We start from the raw sequence: 22,699 nt of genomic DNA on the forward strand, positions 1-22,699 counted from the left end.
ATGATGCAAAGAATTTTAAAGCAGCTGTTATAACTATGTTCCTCAAGTAAACGCAAACACAGTTGAAACACATGAAAAACATAACTGCTAGGCCAGGCAGTGGTGACACGGGCTTTAATCCCAGCACTCAGGAGGCAGAGGCAGGCAGATCTCTCAATTGGAGGTTAGCCTGGACTACAGAGCAAGTTCCAGGACAGCCAGAACTTGCTACACAGAGAAACACTGTCAAGAGAAAGAAAGAAAGAAAGAAAAGAAGAGAAGAGAAGAGAAGAGAAGAGAAGAGAAGAGAAGAGAAGAGAAGAGAAGAGAAGAGAAGAGAAGAGAAGGCAGGGAGGGAGGGAGTAACTGCTTGCTGTGTGGGATTATCATTAACAACAATGATGGCATGTGTTCAGAAAAACAGAATGCATTTTTAAATGTGTCTTATCATGGGTGTTTTGCCTACAGAGGTCAGAAGACATCTGATCCTCTGGTACCAGAATCACAGGCTCATAGATGGTTGTGAGCCACCATGTGGGTGCTGGGAATTGAACCTGGTCCCTAGGCCATCTCTCCAGCCCCCTCCCCCAACATATTTTTCAAAAAGGCATTGTATAAAAGTCTGAGTCACACACATAAAAGCCTGCTTACCCTGTGAGCCTTTTCTTCAAGTTGTTTGGGAACACATGAGCCCTCTGAAAACACAACCTCCTACCATGAATTTAAGCTTGAAAAAACCCGAGCTATCATTAATATCGGATGAGGTGGCAAATCTTGGATGACCTAAAATGTATCATGTATACTACAATTTTAAAATGCCATTTCTTAATACTATAAGAAACAACATTCCAGTTTGGTCCAAGTCCTGGGCAATGATAACGAAGAGTCCGGTAACTTAGATGCCTGCGGGAGAGGCGGATAAGCGCATCCTTGTGAATAACCGCATCCATCAAGCACTAAAAGATTAGAATAATATTTTTATGACTTATGATGTCTAATCCACTAGACACCAGGGCTCTCTGTGAAGCCACATGCAGACAGTAGGATGTTCCATCCCAAATACAAGAACAGGATAGTCAGTGACCAAATCCCAGACAGTAGACTGGCTGGCCGTAGCCTGCCTTGGCCAGGAGTAAACGTTTATCAAGACCAGGATCCCACCATTACTATTAAACTTCTCTGGAACAAAACTCCTCTTACCCACAAAAGAAAACTCTACTAGAGATGGCATCTAAGCCACAGTAGTAAGTGGGAAATGTGTGAAGTCTGGGCTGCGTGCTTATAAGGCACTAATTTTCACCTCAGTTGCGTATTTTTCTGTAGAGGTGGGACTCAATCCAAGATCTTACACTAGGTTAGGTAAGTGTTCTACCACTGAGCTACATCCCCACACAACCCATTTTGTTAAATAAAATAAGACTTAGTTTATTTTTATTTGTGTGTGTTTATGCAATTGTGTGCATGCGCGCGCACACACACATACACACACACACATCACACACACACACACACACACACACACACACACACAGCAGACCGCCCTGGAGCTTGAGTAACAGGTTGTTGTGAGTCGCCTGACATTTTCATGCCAGCGACCAAAGCTCTGGTCCTTGAGAGGAGCAGCCAGTGCTCCTAAGGGCTGAGTCACTACTCCAGCCACTACATTTCTTTCTTAAGGAAAGACAAATAAACGAAACATATCAACAAGTTTGAAGCCCATCTTTTTTTTTTTTTTTAAAATTTCAAAGAGTAATGATGTCACACTACAAAGACAGCAACAATAGAATATAAACTCTGAATAGATGGCTTTGAGCAAATATCTGAGATAAGGAACACGCTCCCTCGCTTGGATCTCTGGATCCCTCTACTTGGACCTCACCATGTCACCCCTCCCCTTTGCTGTATCGTCCCGTGGAGGCGGGCAGTCCTGGTACATGCACCTTCTTTTCACAGAAATTTCAGTCCTGCTCACCCTTCAGATGGTCTCAAAGCATGGACTGGATGGCAAGGTCTGTAATTTACATTAGATAAATCCCACTCCTGCCTCACTGAAGTCAAAAGTTAACTGCACAAGCCAGGTTTCATTTCTGTGGATGGAGGCTGTGCGAGCCCCATCCATAAGCCAGCTGACGGTGGATGTGAGTTAAAATTATTAACATCGCTTTCCACTCCCCCGTGGTATCAAGAATTTTATTAAAATAAATGCAGCGATTACCCTTTCGTGACTGGAAGACAGACCTCCGAGGCCGCAGTGGCAAAGATGAGATGTATTTATTTCAAAGTTAAATTTGAAGCGGGAGGGGGAAAAAAAAATCACAAGACAACAGATTGCAAATTTAAAATTAGATTCTGGTGGGAGGCCTTGGTTTCGAGCCTGTTTTTTCCCTACTGGATGTGGTGCCTGAAGCTGGGGTGGGGTGGGGGGGTTCTGGGGGGAAGCTAAGATTAAACTGAAATGAAGCTTTGAAAGTTTGTACTAATTCAATACAATGCCTGAGCAGAGCTTTTGCCAAGTCACACACAAATACCCTTAACCCAAGAAACTAAACAAGCTTTATAGCAGAGAGGCAGTGATCTTCAATTTAGATTATTATTGTGACTGTATTTATCCCTGCTCTTTAAAGACAACATGGAGCAGGAATCTATCATTGTTTTAGGCTGGGTTTGGGAACCCAGTTTGCTTTGCTTTTTTTTTTTTTCTTTTCTTTTAACAAGCATAATCCTATCTAAAGCCAGTGAAACTCAGAGATAAAAGGCCCTGAGGGCAATTCACACAGGAAAAGGACTTCACAGGTACCTGTTCAAGCTTCCCATTTCATTTTGGGTTACCGCTAATGCCTCTCAATTGTTAGAGACCTGCAACTCTAAGCTGCAGAAGTGACTGGGAACTCCTGTCCCACCATGTCTATCAGGCACTGCAGTTTCAAGGGCTGTACTCTGCTGTATGTGCCACACCATCTTTGAAGTCCTCCTCAGACACACAGACACACAGGGGCTCAAATCTGCATGCACGGACCTACCTTCAAAGGCAACAGTGGTGCCCAGCCCAACTGGCCCCAGGAGCGGTGTGGCATTTAGAGACTGAGGCTGGCAATGGTGTCAGTGGCTGGAGTTGGGGCGTGTGTCAGCACCTGCCCCACGGGGTGCCCATCGGGGTCTCACCTGAGTCTGGGAGAATGCGCCAGAAACCTGAAGGAGATAGGAAGTCAGAAAGGCCATGGTCAGAAGGGAGAAAGAAAAGAAGGAGCTCACTGACTCGCTAAGGTCAACTTGATGTGAAGAAATACAATGCTTGAGTGGAGAGACAACATTTAGCTACAGATATACAATGGCAGCTCGGCCAGAGACACACAGATGTGCCAGCAGCATTGTACGGATGGTCAGAGAGAGCCCTGCAGACTCTCGTTTTAACCGGGCTGTGGATTCGGGCATTGGCTGACAGGAGCAGGGGATACTGTTCATTGTCACAGGGAAGGGAAAGGGACAGGGAACCTCCATAGCCTCACAGACTCTGCTGATAAAGAGAGTCAAGGAAAATGATATGTGTTGGGGATCAGGGGTGTGTGTGTGTGTGTGTGTGTGTACAACTTCAATCCACAAACTTTCCTGCCTCTGTGTGTTTCTTTAATATGGCAAACATCACACTCGGATAAAGCTCGCAAGGAGAATGCAGAAGAAAGAAAGTAAAATGTATAAACAGTGATTTGGCAAAAATTAATAATAATAACAACAACAATAAGAGCTCCAAGAATGACAGTGCTGACAGCTTCTCATTTTTAACACCTGAAGTTGATCGTCTGAGGTGAAACCACAAACACTCAGGCTAGCAAAAAGGCCTGAAGTGTCTCTGAGCGCATGCCTGTTACCCCTTCCCGCTGGACCCTCCTCTGTGAGCTGCCGGCAGGTTGCAGCCACCCACCGTTGGTAGTTGGTAGTTTCGGCGAGATGGGAGCCCGAGCTGGCAAGAGCTCCGAGTGGGAACACGGAGAGAACTGAGTGGAAAGGGCCCACGCGGAGGCAGGAAGTAAATAAACCTATACGTCCGCACGGAATGGAACAGTGAGTTTTGTTTCTTCTTTATCTTGGGAAACGTGCTGTTTAGCCATGAAGCCCGTGACTCACGTCGGCAGGGGAAGGAACTGAAGTTCTAGCCTTACCCCGTTATTAGCCCACGGTGCGTGCTCTTTCCACGCTTGCCCCCACAGCCAGCCTGTTCGTCCCCTTTCCTAGGCCCCCCTTCCACTGCTCTCAGCAAATACCCCCCAATTTCAAAGCAGCCCCTGAATCGCTTAGGAACTGGCAGATATTAATAAGCAACAGCCCATTTATATTGAAATGGACTCATTACCGTGCCAGCTGCCAATGATTTGCAAGGCTGGCTCCTCGCTGGCAGAGCGGCCTGCAGGCGGCTGTCCTTCCACCTGCACCACGGAGGCTGAGAATGCAGTTCTCATCCTTAAAAACAAATTATCCTATCTACCAGAATTAAAATGTTTTCTATCTACATTCTTCCTAGACCCGAACAAAAGAACTAGCTGAAAAAGATAAAAGTATAGGATGTTATTCATGAAAACACAAAGGGAAAGGACACTGAGTCTGTTTGGTAATTTTCCCCCCCTGATTTTAGGAGGTGAAAAAAAATGTACCCATTACCTTGTCTATGGAATGGAAACACTGAGGTAGCCTAGGACGGAGCCCACACGTGTTTGTTCCTTTGTAATCAGCAAATAAAGCTAAGAGCACAATGTGCCAGCAAGCAGTCACTGTGGCTGCAGTGACCAGACACCACGGTGACCTTGGGAATGTGTGCTGGTAGCCTTGAGACTCACAGGGTTCTGGAGAATCAGAAGGCGGCTACGCACCAAGCTCAGGGGTGGGAGTTTGTGCCGGGTACCGCTGCAGGCAGTCGTCACAACTTGGCTCTGCAAGTGGAATCTTCACTAGCAGTGTGATTAGGGGCAGACTGTTAATCCACCATCTAAAACTGGGGATAATAATAGTTGCAAACTATTGGGTTGTTGTGAGCGTTACATGAGATCATCTACGTTACATAATCCACTGGCTGCCTATCTGGTGATTGGTTCTGCTAAATGTGCACCATCTTTGTTGAATTTTTGTAGACCAGAAGGAGCACCCGAGGGGATGGGTGGGCTGTTGAAACAGGGGCTAGTAGATCACCTATGCACTGGACAGTTTACGTGCCAGGTATCAAATGACCAGTTTGCGCAGGCGGTGGGGAACGGTACCCAGGGCTGAAAGTCCAACTGCCCCAGCCCTGTGGGAAGATGAATGATGATGATGATGAAGCTGCCCTCTCGGAAGCTCTGTGTTTATGGCTTTTCCTAAACCCTTGGGCTGCTCCACCCGGATGCCCTGAGGCTTGCTTGCTCTACCGGGATTTTTATTGTTTTGTCCTGTGTTTCTTTGCAGGTTCCAAGAACCACTGTGCACGGGGAGAGAGCTTTGCACATGTCTTCAAGGAACCTAGCTGCAGTGACCAGCCTCTCACTACCTTCTGTAGAAGTGTGTTACTTCTTACTCTGCCCTTGATATGCCCAAACATCTGCAACTAGTCAATTACTGAGAACCACCAAGTTTCCTTTCTCTCAGAACCTAAACGTGAGAAGACGGGTAGGGCAGGGTCAAACTTCTGAACATTTATTTCATATACAATAAATGCCAAGAAGATTTAGATTTTATTATTCATATTTGCTCCCAAATCAGGATGCAGTAGATGGGATGGATGGGACAGACAGATAGACGGGCAGAAGGGATGGATAGATCAGACAACTGATCTAGGATACCAGAATGTTTTAGTATTTAAAAAATAAAGAATAAAGAAAATTCATCAGTTTTTTTCATTTTTCTTTAAAGCTGTTACTTAAAGACTTGGAGCGACATTCGTACAGAAATAATATAAAACAGAGGGGCATGCGAGATGGCTCAGCAGGTAAAGGCTCCTGCAACCACACCTGAAGAGCTGAGTCTGATTACAGGGGTGGTTAGGGTAGAAAGAGAAAGCGGCTTCCCACAAGATGTCCTGTGAGCTCTACGCATGTGCCATGATGAGTGCAAGACTCTGTGTGTGTGTGTGTGTGTGTGCATTCGTGTGCATGTGAGTATGTGTGCATGCATGTATGTTTGTGTATGTGTGTACATGTGTATGTCTATGTATGTGTGCATGTGTGTATACATGCATATGTGCAGGCATGTATATGTGTGTATGTTTGTGTATATGTGTATGAGTACATGTGTGTGCATGTGTGTATGTGTATGTGTGTACATGTGTGTATGTTTGTGTACATGTGTGCATGTGTGTGTGTCCACCTGTCTGTGCACATATTCCCACACTTACAAATAAAATGAAATTAAAGATAAAAACAATACAGGCAATTACTACTGGAAAAAGAAACACGGCGGAAGCAGGGGGCAGGGCTGATAAGCACAACTCCTGAACTACAAACACAGCCAGCTTAACATTGAGGGAGCCTAGTCAGACAGGAGCATGACATCTGTAAAACTCACAATGTTCACATCAGCTTCTCTGTAGGACCCATGTCCCTGCTACAAAGACAGACACCCAATCCTCCTTCATGGGCTCGCTCACACATTTCATGCATGTACGTCTTTTCTTGACAACTGATTGGAACAGAACCACAAACCTCCATCTGCAAATTCATTTTGGAAGAGGTGCAGTGTGACCCTGCTGCACAGTGTGCTGGCTGTCATTTCCTGAGCTCTCCCTGGACAGCGATGTCCGTGCACCGCACTGGACCGTGGCTGAGGGGTAGACAGCGGCAAGGCAGACATTCTGGCCTGACCAATGAACGGACCAAACTCCCCTGGGGTCACTGACACTTCCGAGGAGGTTGTGTTTGCTTAGTGCTTGCAAACGCTGAAGCTGAGGTGAGGATTCACACACAAGGTGAGCGTCAATGGGCTTCTCGGGTGGACCACACAACCACTGAGAACTGGGGGGACTGGGTCGAGGGTCTGAGCACAAAATCAATTCTCTCTCAGCACGGATGAACGAGCAGGCTATGGATCCCAATTCTTATCCCATAAAACATGAATGAAACGATTTTTAGCTCAACGAGGTTTTTTTGTTGTTGTTTTTATTTGAAGGCAACTATAAAGAGATAGATACTCCAACCAGCCAAATGAAAATCCCCAAAAGCTTCCATGTCCACCCCGTTGGCCTAGTTCTGAGCGATGGTGTTTTCTAACATGGCCAAAACACATCCTGAGGTAATGAAGCAAGAGGCAGATTCACAGCATCACCGTGTGTTGAGATGCAGGTGGGAGCCAACTGCTGAAATAATCACTTTACTTTTGGAACAGTGAAGTCTCTGGCAGCACTTAACCAACAGGTTCTGGTGGGACAGGCATCACCATGCTCATTAGTAAAGAAAGTGTATTTCAAAATAAAGTCATCTGTCCTATCCTGACTCCAGGGGAGCCACCATTTATAGACAATTTACTCTTTGGCTTGCACTTATGCCCATGGCTTTGGGCCCAAACACTCTGATTCTAATTTCCTGAAGTTCTTCATGTTTATCATCTTACAGCTACACTTGGACATCTACAGCCGGGAACCGCCACAGCAGAGCTCCCTACTGGTGTCATCTGAGGGAACTTGGAAGCCACCAGTCCCAAAGGGATCTGCTCCACAGCTGGTCAGCAGAGCTCCCAAATATCCACACAGCCTGATGCTAAGAATGGCTTCAATGAGGCCCAGCTTGCTAAAACGGATTTAATAACCCCTTCAGGACACAGCATGACAACATCAATTTTCAATTAAAAAAAAAAAAAGCATTGCCTTTCTCTGTCATTTCTAAAATCTGCAAAGCAACTGACCACTTGAGAATCCCACTCAGCATAGAACCCTGGGACCTTTTGAGGCCAGCGCACAGCTCTGGGCTCTTGGCGCCTGATACTACTTCAGGTTAGAGCTGTATTGACAAGCACACTCCTGATGCTGTCTGAGAAAGTGGAATACTTTATCCCCACCTCCCTAATAAAATGAGAAAGAAGCTAACTGTGGTTAGCATCCAGTGCGGAAACCCTGCCCTTTACTGTCTCACCTGCTTGAGGCTCAGCTGACAGGGTGTTCCCAATGACAGAACAAGGTTACCTCAGAGACCGTGAGAACTCGGCAGGAGAAGACAAGATTCAGGTTGAAGCACTTTCAAACTGCCTCTGAATCAGAACAGTTTAATCCTTAAACTGCACACCAGAAAAATCTCCTCAGGCACACATCAGCGTCTCCACTCAGGAGAGATTTCAAAACACACCACTTTGCTCAACACCGAATTTTCCAGATCCAAGCCACTCCGATCTCTTTCCTTGGTCAGATCTGCCTTGTTCTCGTGGAAACTGAAGCTTTCACCAAGGCACAAGAAGAGCCAGTCTCCTGCGGCACAGGGCGGGGTGGATGGTAGCTGAGGTGTGCTCCTCATTCACAGGCAAGAACAGATGACCCAGGAGGGGCGTGCAGTTCAAATCCTCCGGCTTTCCAAACCCAATGTTCTGGAGCCAGCAGAGAGACAGGGCTCTCTCCAAAAGCACAAGGCTTCGGGTCGCAGTCAAGAAGAAAGGCACCCATAGGTATCAGGACAGCAACTGCTGTCACTGTGACTCGAGCCTCCTTTGGGTCATAATGACCCAAGCCAGTAAGGCAGCCATGCCTATGAACAAGGGTTGGGGACCTCTGTATCGGAGATGACAGAGAAAATGTCGCTTCAATGGAGACTGAGAAGTCATTCCATTGGCTGCCTCCTAAAAAACCATGATGGGAGGGGGCAGAGGGGTGTGGAATCCCTGCCCTTCCCCAGGGCCACATCTCCCTTGGTTCTGGTCCCAGCTGCAATTGGCTGGAAAGTCCTATGAGAAGAGCTGTCGCGTATTCCTGGTAGAGGGAGGGCATGGGCATGTGAGGGAAGAGAGTCATTCTAGAACGAGGTGTGTAGCTTTATGAGGACTTGATTGGCATTCCAACGTGTCACTGCTCGCCAAAGGGGATTGGGAGGTGTGAGGACAGGAAACCACGCTGCCTCACCTGGCAGAGATGACACAGGATTCCCCCAAACCACCATGGCTAACCGGATGTCACAAATTCCCATGGGCCTTGGGAAACACAGGACGATTTTAGGTCACTAAGCAAACCATTTCTGTGCTTCACTGTCCGGCACTTTGAAATGAAGCTGAATGACTTTTTAAATGGTTTTAAAATAACTCCTCCTAAGAATTTTTGAGGTGCAGGAGAATTCTTTCCCCATGAGGCTCAAAAAAAAAAAAATTTCTTTTTTTTGAGATCCACTTGCCTTTGCCTCCTGAGTGCTGATACCAGCACATCTGGTTCAGTCTCCATCTTTTAGAAGAAGATCCAAGACTGGAATTTATAGACTAGGATGTATCATAAGATGGATCGACATATATATATTCAAAGGGCTTGAAGTCCCGGGTCCCTGTCTGGACTCCTAGTCCAAAACACACTTTCACTCACAGTCATTTTCAAATATAAGGCATCTTTCCAAAAGACCTCAATGCTTCACTTGAAGATCACTTCAGGTTGTTTGGTAACTACACAATTAAGACTTCAAGTTTTAGCAGACGAAGCACAATCATTTCGTGATTTCAAGAACAAACGAACAATTTCCGCTTTAGGAGCTCTGAAACTGAATGCATCTTAATAGCACAATGGTATATTTGGCTTTAATTGGCAGACACTTTTTCTCCCTTCCCAGTGTGGCATCAAGCAATGGTGCATCTTACAAACAATGAACGGAGTGCGTATAAATAGATTTTATAATAGTTATATTTGGACTGGCTAAAACCTGTCTAAAAACTGTCAATGTTTTCGGCTCAAGGAGAATTATCCAGGTAAAAGCTATACCATTCTGTAGAGCTCAGCCAAGGCTTGCTGAGCAGATGATGTATGTCCGAGGTAAGGGACAAGACCATTTTCTCATGGTGCCTATAACCCGGAAAGAAGGGTGACCACTAACTTGCCCACGAGCAACGGCTGCTTGCTCCGCATTAGCGAATGAGGGGAATAGATCAGCTCTGCAAGACAGCTGTTGGTTCTGGTCTTTAAAGGGTAGCAACATTTAGCTTAACTTAAGAGGATGAGAAGAAATGGCCAGGGATGGGATCTAACTGTACCGAAGAGGAAGGGAAAAATAAATAAATACAAGATTTCTAAGAATTAAAACATACTACTTGAACCTGTTACAGTATCGAAAACAAAAACTAAAAAAATGCTTTTTTAAAGAGAAAGGAATTGAAATTATCTCCTTCTGTGAATTAATCAGTTCCTGCTTCTATAATAGAACACCTGATGCTGGATAATCTTTTTTTTTTTTTTAATATTTTTATTACATATTTTCCTCAATTACATTTCCAATGCTATCCCAAAAGTCCCCCATAGCGCCCCCCACTTCCCTACCCACCCATTCCCATTCTTTTGGCCCTGGCATTCCCCTATATTGGGGCATATAAAGTTTGCAAGTCCAATGGGCCTCTCTTTCCAGTGATGGCCGACTAGGCCATCTTTCGATACATATGCAGCTAGAGTCAAGAGCTCCGGGGTTCTGGTTAGTACATCATGTTGTTCCAACAATAGGGTTGCAGATCCCTTTAGCTCCTTGGGTACTTTCTCTAGCTTCTCCATTGGGAGCCCTGTGATACATCCAATAGCTGACTGTGAACATCCACTCCTGTGTTTGCTAGGCCCCGGCATCGTCTCACAAGAGACAGCTATATTTGGGTCCTTTCAGCAAAATCTTGCTAGTGTATGCAATGGTGTCAGCGTTTAGAAGCTGCTTATGGGATGGATCCCTGGATACGGCAGTCTCTAAATGGTCCATCCTTTCATCACAGCTACGAACTTTGTCTCTGTAACTCCTTCCCTGGGTGTTTTGTTCCCAATTCTAAGAAGGTGCACAGTGTCCACCCTTTGGTCTTCATTCTTCTTGAGTTTCATGCGTTTAGCAAATTGTATCTTATATCTTGGGTATCCTAAGTTTTGGGCTAATATCCACTTATCAGTGAATACATATTGTGTGAGTTCTTTTGTGATTGTGTTACTTCACTCAAGATGATGCCCTCCAGGTCCATCCATTTGGCTAGGAATTTGATGCTGGATAATCTATAAACCGTGGAAACGTATTCCTCACAGTTCTGGATTCTAAAAAGCCTCAAATTGAGAGAGCCGGCAGATCTGGCTTCCAGGGAAAGGGCTGCTTCTCGTAATCCGAAGGTGACTTGCGGTCGGTCATACGGCTTCATACCCAGGCCTCTTTTTTTTCTTTAATTTATCTTTCATGCCTGAACCCTGTTCTGTGCCCTGTGCTGTGGAGGCCGGAAGAGGATATCAGGTCTCTGGGAACGAGTTAACCAATGGTTGTGAGCTGCCACGAGGATGCCGGGAACTGGGCCCAGGTCCTCTGCTAAAACAGCCTTTGACAGCTGAGCCATATCTCCAGAACCTCTCGAGTGTCGTTTCTGAGTACAGAGCTCTGGGACCTAATCATCTCTCAAATCTGCCACCAGATCGCTCCACCATCACCTTCCAGGCTTGGCCACAACCTTCGAATCAATCAGAGGGGAACCAGATCACCTCTCAAACAAGGATCCAATGAATGCACATTTCAGAAATAAAACAAAATAAAAACCAGCAGAGCACCTCAAAGAGCCCGAGAGAGGACTGATGTTTGTTTAAACCTCGTCTCAGCCACACACGTCTGAACCACACCGGTGTCTGGAATAATGTTACACTGCAAAGCAGCAATAGCTTATTATAAAAACAGACGTGAAGCCTGTACCTTCACTCTGATTGGAGTTCAACCTCCAAATTTTCTGGACTTGCAGATACCCACTGCCCTCATCTGTTCCTCGGATGTCTTAGTATTTAAGGTCTTCAGCAACTACTATTCCAAAGCTGTGTAGATCGCAGTGTGATGTAATTGAGATGAATGCAAAGATGCATCCAGGGGCCCCTGAAACAACTACAGGGCTCCGAATGAACCTTTCCATGATGTAAGATGGGATGTCAGCGGAGACCTAAGGCAATGCAGTCCTTTATAACGCTGTCCCAGTTACATCGAAAGTCAGGCAAGCAAAGAGAACTAGGTACCCAAGGGCGTAGGAAGACAAGGAGGAAAAAAAAGCTGGCTACGAAGTCCCAAGTAACTCCAGCCCAAACTTTCTCACCAGTCTTTCTAAAATTAAGAGGGTAGCATGGTCTGGAAGTTTCTGTGTTCCACACTTCCGGTGGAGCCCCCGCCCCGCCCCCCTGCCCTGGGCCCCAGCCCCAGCCCCCACCCCGCCCCCTAAGGATAAACGCCCTGAGAACTTCTCTTTTCCATCAGTTGGTGGGTGAGAATGAGAAAAGAGCATCAGTATTGCCAGGTGGACCCCGAACACCTAGGAGCAAGAAGTGATCAAACCTCACTTTAAAAGTGGCTGTGACACTAGTTTGTCTGAGTAATGTCTCATGTTCGTCACAGCCAAGTTACAAACTGAGGGGGTTGGGGGGGGGGGGGCGGATCACACGATGTAGTCACAAGCTGAAAAAGGAAAGCAGCTACAAAATAAAATAAAAACCGAGGCAGAACACAGCCACGCCTACTACGCCAAGTCAGAGACTAACCAGCCTCTTCCACGATAAAGGGAGTTCTGGGAAGGGTCTGAAACACATCAAAGCCCCTGCAGAAAAACCAGTACACAGAATCACATGGAAAATCTGTGTCTCCTGTGACAGCTACTGGCTCAAAAAGCCGACATTTATTGCCAAGTAATAACGGGGACCACACAGCGAGCGAGGCCGATGCCAGGCCTGGCTTAGGAGAATCGGTGCTCAGCAGCCCCCACGGCAGTGATACACAAGGCGGGTCATGTACATCCTACTCAATGATAAAACTCCTAAGCATGCCTGCCCCAATCGGTACCAGCGTGTGTTACCGCGTCCTGATTCCACGCCTGAAATACTGTTTTAATATACTATGCACATTCTCGGGATGCGAAAACCAACGGGAAATCCTTAGAGTTGTAAACACAAACGCAAAACTGAGTGTGTGCGTGTGTGCACACAGGAGCATGCAATGTGTATACTTGGTGCCATGGAGGCCACTGCATTTTACTGTGTGGCTAATTTCAGATGTGTTTGGAGGGAAGTAATTAAGAAATTTCAGCCATCGGTCTAGAAAAATAAAGGTTAACGACAGCAAACAACAGAAAATAATTTAAAAAAAAATCACTTCCAGAAGAAAAAGTTTGTTGATATAAGCAGAAGTTCTATCCTCAGAGTTGGGGGTCTGGGGCTGTGCAGCGCTGGAGTTTCCTGGGAGCTCACATCTGTCTTTCTTCTTCTCCTTCCCCAGCCCCTGCTCCTCCCACAAGATCCTTGAGCTACCCTCTCCGTATCTACCCCATCCTACCCTGAGCCCCCTAGCTTTAATCTCTATTACTCTCCTGTCCCATCTACCTCACCACGTATAAACTGAACTAATGCCATTCGAGACACGGTTATACATGCAGCCACTTCAGTCCCTGCCCCACCAGCTAGGATGCAAATGTTTCTTGCACAAGCAGCAGAGGGGAGACTTCTGATGACACACTCACAGATTTCCCCGGGAGCTCATGGAGAGAAGAGTGGAGGGATGGATAAAACTGGAATAAAACTTTAAATATACGTGAGGTTCTGAAAGAAGGAATGCCTATCTTCCCTCCAAATAAAATGCATGCAGAGTAGTGGGAAATCCGTTCACATGTTACAATACAGAGTTTGATTGACAGCGCTGCAAGGCTCTGATCTACCAAGATGTCTTCAGCCCCTTTTCTCCTCTAGAGTCCCATAATTATCAACTATTTGATTATTTATCTTAATCCTCTCTTCTGATCAGGTCTGGTGGCTTACACCTGTAGTCCCAACTCTTGGGAGATGGAGTCAGGAGGATGGCAAGTTCAAGGCCAAACTGAGTTACAATATTGCGCAAAGTGCTGGGGTCAAGCCCTAGCAACTCATAAACTAGACATGGGAGGTAGAGGCAAAAGGATCAGAAATTCTGTGTCACCCTGCGCTACAAATCAAGTTCAAGGCTATCCCGGGCTACATTAGAGCTTATCTTTAAAGTGTGTGTGTGTGTGTGTGTGTGTGTGTGTGTGTGTGTGTTAGGATTACAAGTTCTGTGAGGGAATATCTCACTACTTTCTGTCATAGTGGTCAATGGGACATGTCCACTTATATTACATATACCCGTAACACCCCACTACTGTCCACACAAGCCAAGGATGGGAACTACTGATTTGACCAAACAACCAGACACCAGAGCCCGGCCAAGCCGACAAGCAACTGGCTTTCCTTTTCTCCATGGTATGAGGGACAGCATCAGTATCTGCCAAATGAAGACACTCTAAACAGTCTGTCCCCACAGAGTGTTCACAGTGAGTGGCTGGCTGGTGCTTCTTGTACTCAAGGGAGGTTGTCATCCTGGGTTGCTGGGATCCCAGGTTTCTACTCAAGCCAACACCTTCCAGCTCTTTCTCAGGATGGGCCGGAAGCACAGACTCGGAGCACACGGCTCAGCACTTGACACCTCGGTGCCCTTCACGTGACCCTTCACCCAGCTGCCCTATGACACACGTGCAAGCTGCGGAGGCCATGGTTCCCTGAGCTCCCGGCTGGCAGTACTTGATGCCAGCCTTGAAATCGCTAACCTCTCCCACTCGTGATCCAAGACTTCAAGTGCACAGCGGGGAGAGTGTGCGTGGGGGGGTCCCCAGCAAGTCCTCAATTCCAACCCAGCTGGGGCTGGGAGCTGAGCCTGAAAGCCCATCCACGGGAGGAGGGTCGGGATGATTGTTCGATCCCCTCCTACACCCTGCTCATGACTAATGCACCATGCCGAGAAAGCATTTCCTCCCAGCTAGGAAGAACTGACAAGTCCCCATTTAAACCAAACCAGTCCTGAGAAGGCTGGGGGGGGGGGCCTCCATGGCCTAAGCATAGCCCTTTCTGAAAATGCCCACCTTCGGAGAACACGGGCTAAGCACTTGGGCTTAAGACTGCCTCCTAACATTGCTTCTCCATGTGCCAAATGAAAGAACACACACCACAGGTGGGTAAGCCATGTTCCTTTTCTTGAGAGCTGAGAGAACTTGTTAACTGGGTACAAACCAGCCAACTTCTCTGTGGCTTCAGGTTCTTCTGGAGTACAATGGAGTGCCTCTAACCATTAGGCTCCACAGCCCAGTGGGCGTGGTGTAGCAAGTATCTCAGGAAATCACTTATGGTTTATGCTCTGGAGGCTCTGGTCTATGGTCTGCTGGTGAGGGGGGCTCCTGCTGGATGCAAAGTCACTCCACAGACAGAGAGTGGAAAGAGAGATGAAACAGGGAAAAGACGAGGTCCCCAAATCCTCACAAGACACAGCCCATAATCTTTCCACCGGTGCCCGTAACCTTAAAAGGTTCCCAAAAGCGGCAGGCTGGAGATTAAGCCTTAAAAATAGGGGCTTTTGAGAGAGACTCCAACGGGCATGTAAGGGGGAGGGGGACGCATGCTGTACATAATCAATGTAGGGATTTGTTTTTCCAGTAGTGATTTTCCACTCAAAATAGCATCCATGAGAAGGAGGAGGAGATTAATCAAGTGTATTCACTAAATAGAGCCTGGTGATCAAAATAACAGCAGCCTCCTGCTTCTGCCGATGCTGCGTTCCCGCAAGCGCAGGGAAGCTGGGGCTGGGGGAGGCCTGAGCGAATGCTGGCGCCGGGGTGCCAGCTCCTGAGCCTCCTGTTTGGATCTGTTTCTCTCGCTGTCCTCACACTTGCAGGAACAATGTACCATCTGTGCCGTGCCACCCAGCTCAGTTCCGTTTCCCATAAAGGTAAATAAGACCCTGATGTCATTCTCCGACTTAAAAAGTCCCTTCGACGACTGTTCTCAGGCTGTGGTCTTCACTCAACTCAACCCAATCCCACGCCGATCCCAACTCAATCTGCCTGCTCCGTCCAGCGGGACGGTTCAGTGGGTAAAGGGGCTTGCTACAAAGCCAGGCGAGCTCCATCTTCGGTATCTCTACAGTGAAAGGAGAGAACTCTACCACCGATGGGGGAGAAAAATGCAAAACCTTAAATCCCTGCCTGCATACACACCACGCATGTGTTACACAACATGCCAATATTGCCTCGAGATGCATTTTAACACAAAACAAAGCATTATCTATGTGTCAATGGCAGCCTTGATGTTCAAAACCAGCTTCGGTTCCAATTGAAGCTGGATCAGACCCTCGCTTTCTTCTCCTACACTCCACGGGGCTGAGGAGATGGTTGTGGTACAGCGCTCACTGCACAAGCCTGAGGACCTGAGTGTGGACCTCCCAGCACCCACATAGAAGCTAGAAATGGCAGCATGGCCGTGTAATTCTAGCGGTGAGGAGACACAAACAAGAGGATCCCTGGGGCTGAGTTGTAAGTTCCAAGTTCAATGATACATACAGTCTCTAAGGAAGAGGTTAAAAGCAATAATCAGGGAAGACATGTGATACTGACTTCTGACCTACACCGCATACACACACACACACACACACACACACACACACACACACACACTCGTACCCTGATAGCCCTGCTCCAGCTCATACTACTGACACAGAGTAACAACACTTGGTGGGTGTGTAGTCTCATCCAGCGCAATGCCATGTGCTAAAAGTACAGTGCCAGGATCAGTGAGCCAAGAAAAGGAACAGAGCGCCATCTCTGTTCACTGCGTGTAAAGACAGGGCATCCTCCTGAAGGCACTGTGTGTTACAGAAAGTGGAATGGCGGATGTAAAGGTGGCAAGGGGAAGGGGGGACCAGAAGGAATGTTGTGCAGTGATGTTTAGAGGTCAGCCTAAGAAAGTGAGACAGCCCTGGAGTTGGATGGCCAGGCTTATGTAAACAGGAATGCACTTAACAGCACGGAGCCATATGTGTATGTAAATGGTTACTATAGACAGCTGTATGCTGTGAATACCACAGGACACTAAAAAATAGCTAGAGAACATGAATAAAATATGCAAGGTGCTTCATAATTTAAGAAGTGTGTGTGTGTGTGAAAAGTTAATTATATGCACATATACACACATAAACATAAACAAACACGCACACACACACACACACAAGATCAGTTAATCACCCTAGCAACCGGGGACCAGGTAAGCGCTTCACACCTACCCCACTTACAGGCATGAAGGTATACCTGCTGTCTAGGGGACACAGGAGTGGCTTACTTGTATTTGGATCCAGGCCCACGTCCTTCAGCTTCTGATATGGTCATTTATCTGCACTGCCTGTGACAGCCCGACACTTGGTAGAAGCCACAGAAGGGCTTACCAGTGCTTCCAGAGAGACACTGCCTATGGTCAAAGTTAAGATCTTCAGACCCAGCAGGCGACAAGAGGAGCCAGTCACTCAGCCCCCTTCCCCGCCCCCACCCCCCACTGACTTTCTTCATCCTAAAGCCTTTTTTAGAACATACTGACAGGCCGCTGTGAGTGTTTCATTGCTTCCCACTGTGGGAAACAACCTTTAACAAAATGTGCCTGTTCATAGTACGGCTCCCTGTCTTAATCAAGCTCTCAAGCTGGCTGCCTCGCTGGCTGTTCCAAGCATCGATGTCACTGCCAGACACCCTCACCTGGGAATCTTCCTGCTCCATCAGCCATAAAAGCACCACGCAGGCCGTGAGGAAGATGGCAGTGACATCTGAGGAGTTCGTCCTTGGCTCCAGCTCCACTTACTCACGGGATAAACCGAATGGCGAATGGCAGACTCCCAGGAGGGAGGCAAGGAGAAGAAGGGATGAGGTAGGTGCCTTGAAAAGGAGTGCTATGGAGACCTCTATCATCCCAAGTCCTTTGTCACCACCCAGGTAAAAAGAGGGCGGGGGGGGGGGGGGAGTATTGAGAAATAAGGCAGAGTCAACAGCACGGGACACACAGGGTCAAGCAGCAATGATTCCTCCTGCTCGCATAACAAACAGTCGCAAGAGTTCCCTCCCATTAGGTCCGTTTGTAAATCTTTCCTTGGGTGGATGCAGATTAAACCCAGGGCCTTATATGCACTATCAGAGGAGACAGAGCACTAAATGACATCACCAGTCCCTCAGTAATTAAGGGGGGAGGGGATCATCAATGGCTGTGAACCAAAATTTCTAATTACGGGTCTATTATTTTGCTTTGTCTTTAACACAATGCATCCAAGATTCTTGAAGACACACCAGTGAACTGTTCGAAAATACTTTGGGATGTGATATGCATATTTAAATCTTTAAAAGACTTTAATATCTCTTTCTGGGACTCAGTTTTTAAAAAAAAATGCACCTTCTCCAATGCGTCTTGGAATGAGGGAAATCACAGCCCTGTTTCTGGGTAGTAAATCTGGCCTGGCATCCAGACCACCACCCTCTTCTGGCATGAGAGGTCTGGGACACCGCTTCCAGCATGAGACTTAGCTGCTGCCACCGGCCCAGGCTTCCAGGAGACAAATGGAAGGCCTGGCAGCTGTTATTTCTTGTTGGGGCGCAGCACAGCGCTGTTTGTTACATATGTCCCATTTATAATGGGAGTCGGTCAGCTTCTTTTTGTTTCAACTTGACACAATGGGAAAAGCCCTTAGGGGTTAATTATTAATCTCCAAATGAAATCTGAAACAGATAATGAACAGGTCTTGGGCAATGGGAAAGACACCCAGCAACATGTGTCAAAACCAGGACTGTTCCCAGGCAAGTGCTCTCAAGTTCAAGTGCATCACCACAGCCGTGAGCTGCAAGACAGCGATGAGGGACTTGGCCCACGGCCCAGGGAATTCTACGTCTGCTACTTCATACCCAAACAACAGGAGAGAGTTTGTTTCTTCATCCTGCCAAGCCTCAGTCCCCTCTATGATAAAATGGGGACAGAGTGAGTAAGAGAAGAGCCATGGAAGAGCACACTGGGCAGGCAGGGCCTGAGCCTTGGCGGTCGGTGGCAGTGGAGAGGAAGCGGGGTTTTCCTTTTACCCTGACATTATCGGGCAGCAGAGGCTCGGGTGTTTGAGCCATGCTTCAAGCATGAAAAGTGCTCTCTGAAAGCCACACCTGAATTCATACTCCCTTGCTCCTTGTGGCCATCGCTGAACGCACAGGGCCCCCTGACAAGGATGGCAAAGACAGACACCTGACAATTACACAGGACGAGCAGCGTCCTCCGTGATGATCCACGACGGCCCACATACACGGCTCTGTGAGAGGAGCTGCCAGCTCTTCAGGGAGGTCTCTACAGTCCCATCTTCACTTAATATTTTGCAAACAGTTGTTGCCTGAAAGTAGCTGTTGATGGTTTATCTTCCAAATAAGAAACAAAACTGTCGTATCTTGGAAGGAATACAGCCAGTGGAAGATATTATTACTGCCCAAGAACTTGTCGGGAAAGGAGCGAGAGAGACAGTTCATGAAAAAGCACACGCCAAGCACGCCTGAGGACCTGAGTTCAAATCCCAGAAAAAAACATGTCGTGAGAGTCTATAATTCCAGCACTCTTGGGAGTGCTGAAGAGGAGGAGAGGCAGAAGAAGGGGAGAACCCAGAAGCCAAGGATTAGCTAGCCTCAGGTACATACCAGAAAACCCCGAAGTGTGCTTCTATCAAGGTAGATGGCCAGAAGAAAGGACCTTCACACACATGCTATGGCAAGCATTCACCGGGCTTACTCACAAACATATGTAGTATGCACACATACATAAAGGGCTTGTCGGAGAGATATAAAGTGAATCAGATTTATTAAACACAAATATTTCCATATACATGTATGAGTCATAGTTATATTAACATGCAATTTTAGGGGCTGGAGAGATGGCTCAGTGTTTAAAAGGAATTGCTGCTCTTGCTCCCAAGTTCACATGCTAGCACCTGAGTCAAGTGACTCACAGCTGCCAATAACTCCAGCTCCAGGGACCTGTCATCGACTCCTCCCACACCCCTACACATAGCACGCCCACTTATGCACAGCGCGCACACACACACACACATACACACAGCACATATACATGGCACACACACAGCACACACACACGTACACACAGCACATACATACACACGGCATGCACACATACACAGAAACAAACAAATAAGACTTAATACAATTTTGTAGTGTTTACATCTCAAACCTTACACTTTTAAGGGACAAAAATCAAATTGTAAGGGACCTCAGGGTAAGCAGACGCCGCTGGTGAGATGGGTCTGCTGTCGAGCTGACTCAGAGAGCCAGTTCCAAAATCAGGCTCTTTGTAGGCACTACCCCACCCTGCCCCAGTTATGCATGAAGTGACAGACAGAACGGACCTGAATGGGGAATTTCAAAGCGATCTTGAACTAAGAGTAAAATGACAGGATGTCATCAGTTCTGGTGAGCCATCACAACAGCTATTATACCAGAGACACTGTGTGCCAACTGCCGAGACCTGTGGAGGGAGGGGCACATACCAACTCCAAGGCAAAGATCACTGTCATGGGTCAGTCTGGAAGGACCCAGAATACATGTCCAGGCCCGGGAGCCCATAGTATGTTTACATAGGGCCTAGTTTACAGGGGCCAGATTATTAAAGAATTAAAATTATGCCTCAAAAACCCTGGGTTCTATTTGTCTTTCTTTTCTACCTTTCTTTTCTTTTTCTTTTTTCTTTTTTTTTGGGGGGGGGGGTGTTTTTTTCGAGACAGGGTTTCTCTGTGTAGCCCTGGCTGTCCTGGCACTCACTTTGTAGACCAGACTGGCCTCGAACTCAGAAATCTGCCAGCCTCCGCCTCCCAAGTGCTGGGATTAAAGGCATGCGCCACCACCCCCTGGCTTTTCTACCTTTCTTTAAACCATCCCTGTAGCCGTGGGACAGAGGAAGGGTACTGTATATGGACACCGTGAGGACTGCACTGCAGAGAGACGGAGCCCAGCCTGGAACTCCGTGTTAGGCAACTAAATGCACAATAAGCACCCGGTTGCCGACTCCTTTGATCTAGGCGCAAGAAATACGAGGCTGGGAGAACACGCGCGTGGTTCGATGATCTGTTGTCCACATAATCCAACCATTCATCTTAGGTGTGAGAGGTCAGAGCCCTAGGAGACTGTCCTGTGGTGCTGGCCTGCCTTCCGCTAACCTCCAGCCGTGACTCCCCTGGAGTACGATGCAACATCATAGCTGTCTTTGCAGCGACGAGTGGAGAACTGACTTACTGTGTTGTTTTTAAGGATGACAGCTCTGAAAGGGCAGGTCCTAGTTAAAGTCACTGCGATGACAACAGAGGCGAAGAGAGCTGTAGCTCCACCCTAGGACCTGCAGTCTGGCAAAAGTGCTGGCAGAACACTGACCTGCCGCTCACAGTCCAGCCCCTGGGTGGCTGTGGAAGCTGCTCCTGTAGTCACCGGTTACACTGGCTCCTACAGCGAAGAAAAGGCCCTCTTCCCAACCTTCTTACAAACTTCAGACTAACTTGGAAATGTCAGAGCTCAATGTATGACAACTGGCAAACAGGGAGAGGTGAACGGACGGGAAAGAAAGCAGAGTGACTAAGTCCAGTAGGCAATGCAATCTTATAGATGTGCAGACTCACACCTGCAATCCCAGTACTCAGAAGGCTGAGGCAGGGGAACCGTCGCTGCTGTGTTACAGGCCAGCCTGGGCTAAAGAGCCAGACAATGTCCCACAAACAAAACAAAACACACCACCAAAAAACAAAAACAAAAAAAGACCCTGCTCATCTCAGAAGCATATATCAAAAGATACAGGGATTGGGTTGCAGGCATCACTCATAGGTAGGACACGCACTTGGTATGGCAGAGGCTCTGGGGTCAAATTATGAAAAGATAAAGAAGAAATCGCTGATTAAAACGCTGATTAGACTCTCAAACCTCCTGGATGTTCTTTATTTCCAGGATGCCATCAAGACAAACTGTTCCTTAAAAATACACCCTGATCGTCTCAAAATTGGGGCCCAAACTCAGTTCTGTCCAATCCCGGCAAGCACCAGAGGCCAACAGCAAATACGACAGCTAAGATGAAGCCATTCACTTCCCTTGTAAGTCCTGACACCAGACAGGAGGCTCCGGTCCCCGTCACTGTTTCAGTTTCTAAGTTTACCCCAGTCCTGCCACAGGAGTGTCTTTACATTGTACTGGTCTCAAGTCACTGTATATGTGCGCGCACATGTGCATACGAGTTCATGTTCAAGTATGTGTTTGAAATAAAGTTTTTTTTAATATAAAATTACAGGTTGAATTTTCTTGCTTAATATATAACAGGAAGTTTCTCTTCAGTAAAATAATGTTTTTCTTTTCTTTTCTTTTCTTTCTTTTGTTTTGTTTTTTCAAGACAGGGCTTCTCTGTTCAGCTCTGGAAAGCCATGGGGTTGGAAAGCTTGCTCTGCAGTTAATACCACACACACTGTCCCCACAGAGGACCTGAGTACAGTTCCCAGCCCCCAAGTCAGGGGCCTCCAAACCACCTGCTACTACAGCTCCAGGGGACTCAAAGCCCTCTTCTGGACTCTGCAGGCACCTGCACCCATATGTACATACATACAAAGAGACAGGCACCTGTACATGTGATAAAACATTGAAGATAAAAATCATTTGAGTGTGTTTGTGTGTACATAAAGACATAAAGCCAAAAATTTGGTGGGTTATTTTTAGTGTGGCAAAGTGGAATAAA

General features: G+C 47.1%; 1 protein-coding gene across 6 annotated transcripts in view; it reads right to left on the reverse strand.

Moving 5' to 3' along the window:
* Positions 1-22,699, reverse strand: part of Tiam1 (TIAM Rac1 associated GEF 1) — a 349,838-nt gene that overhangs the window by 118,455 nt on the left and 208,684 nt on the right. For 4 of the 6 annotated variants that reach the window (XM_029470562.2, XM_029470564.2, XM_029470563.2 and 1 more), the window contains one exon: positions 3,000-3,168. The exons of the other annotated variants lie outside the window; for them this stretch is intronic. The gene's annotated coding sequence lies outside the window, so the exon portion shown is untranslated. The remainder of the gene's footprint in view (positions 1-2,999; positions 3,169-22,699) is intronic. 6 annotated transcript variants of the gene reach the window in all.

This window comes from Mus caroli, unplaced genomic scaffold (assembly GCF_978045245.1).
Source record: "Mus caroli unplaced genomic scaffold, Mus_caroli_1 scaffold_17, whole genome shotgun sequence".
NCBI classification, from domain to species: domain Eukaryota; kingdom Metazoa; phylum Chordata; class Mammalia; order Rodentia; family Muridae; genus Mus; species Mus caroli.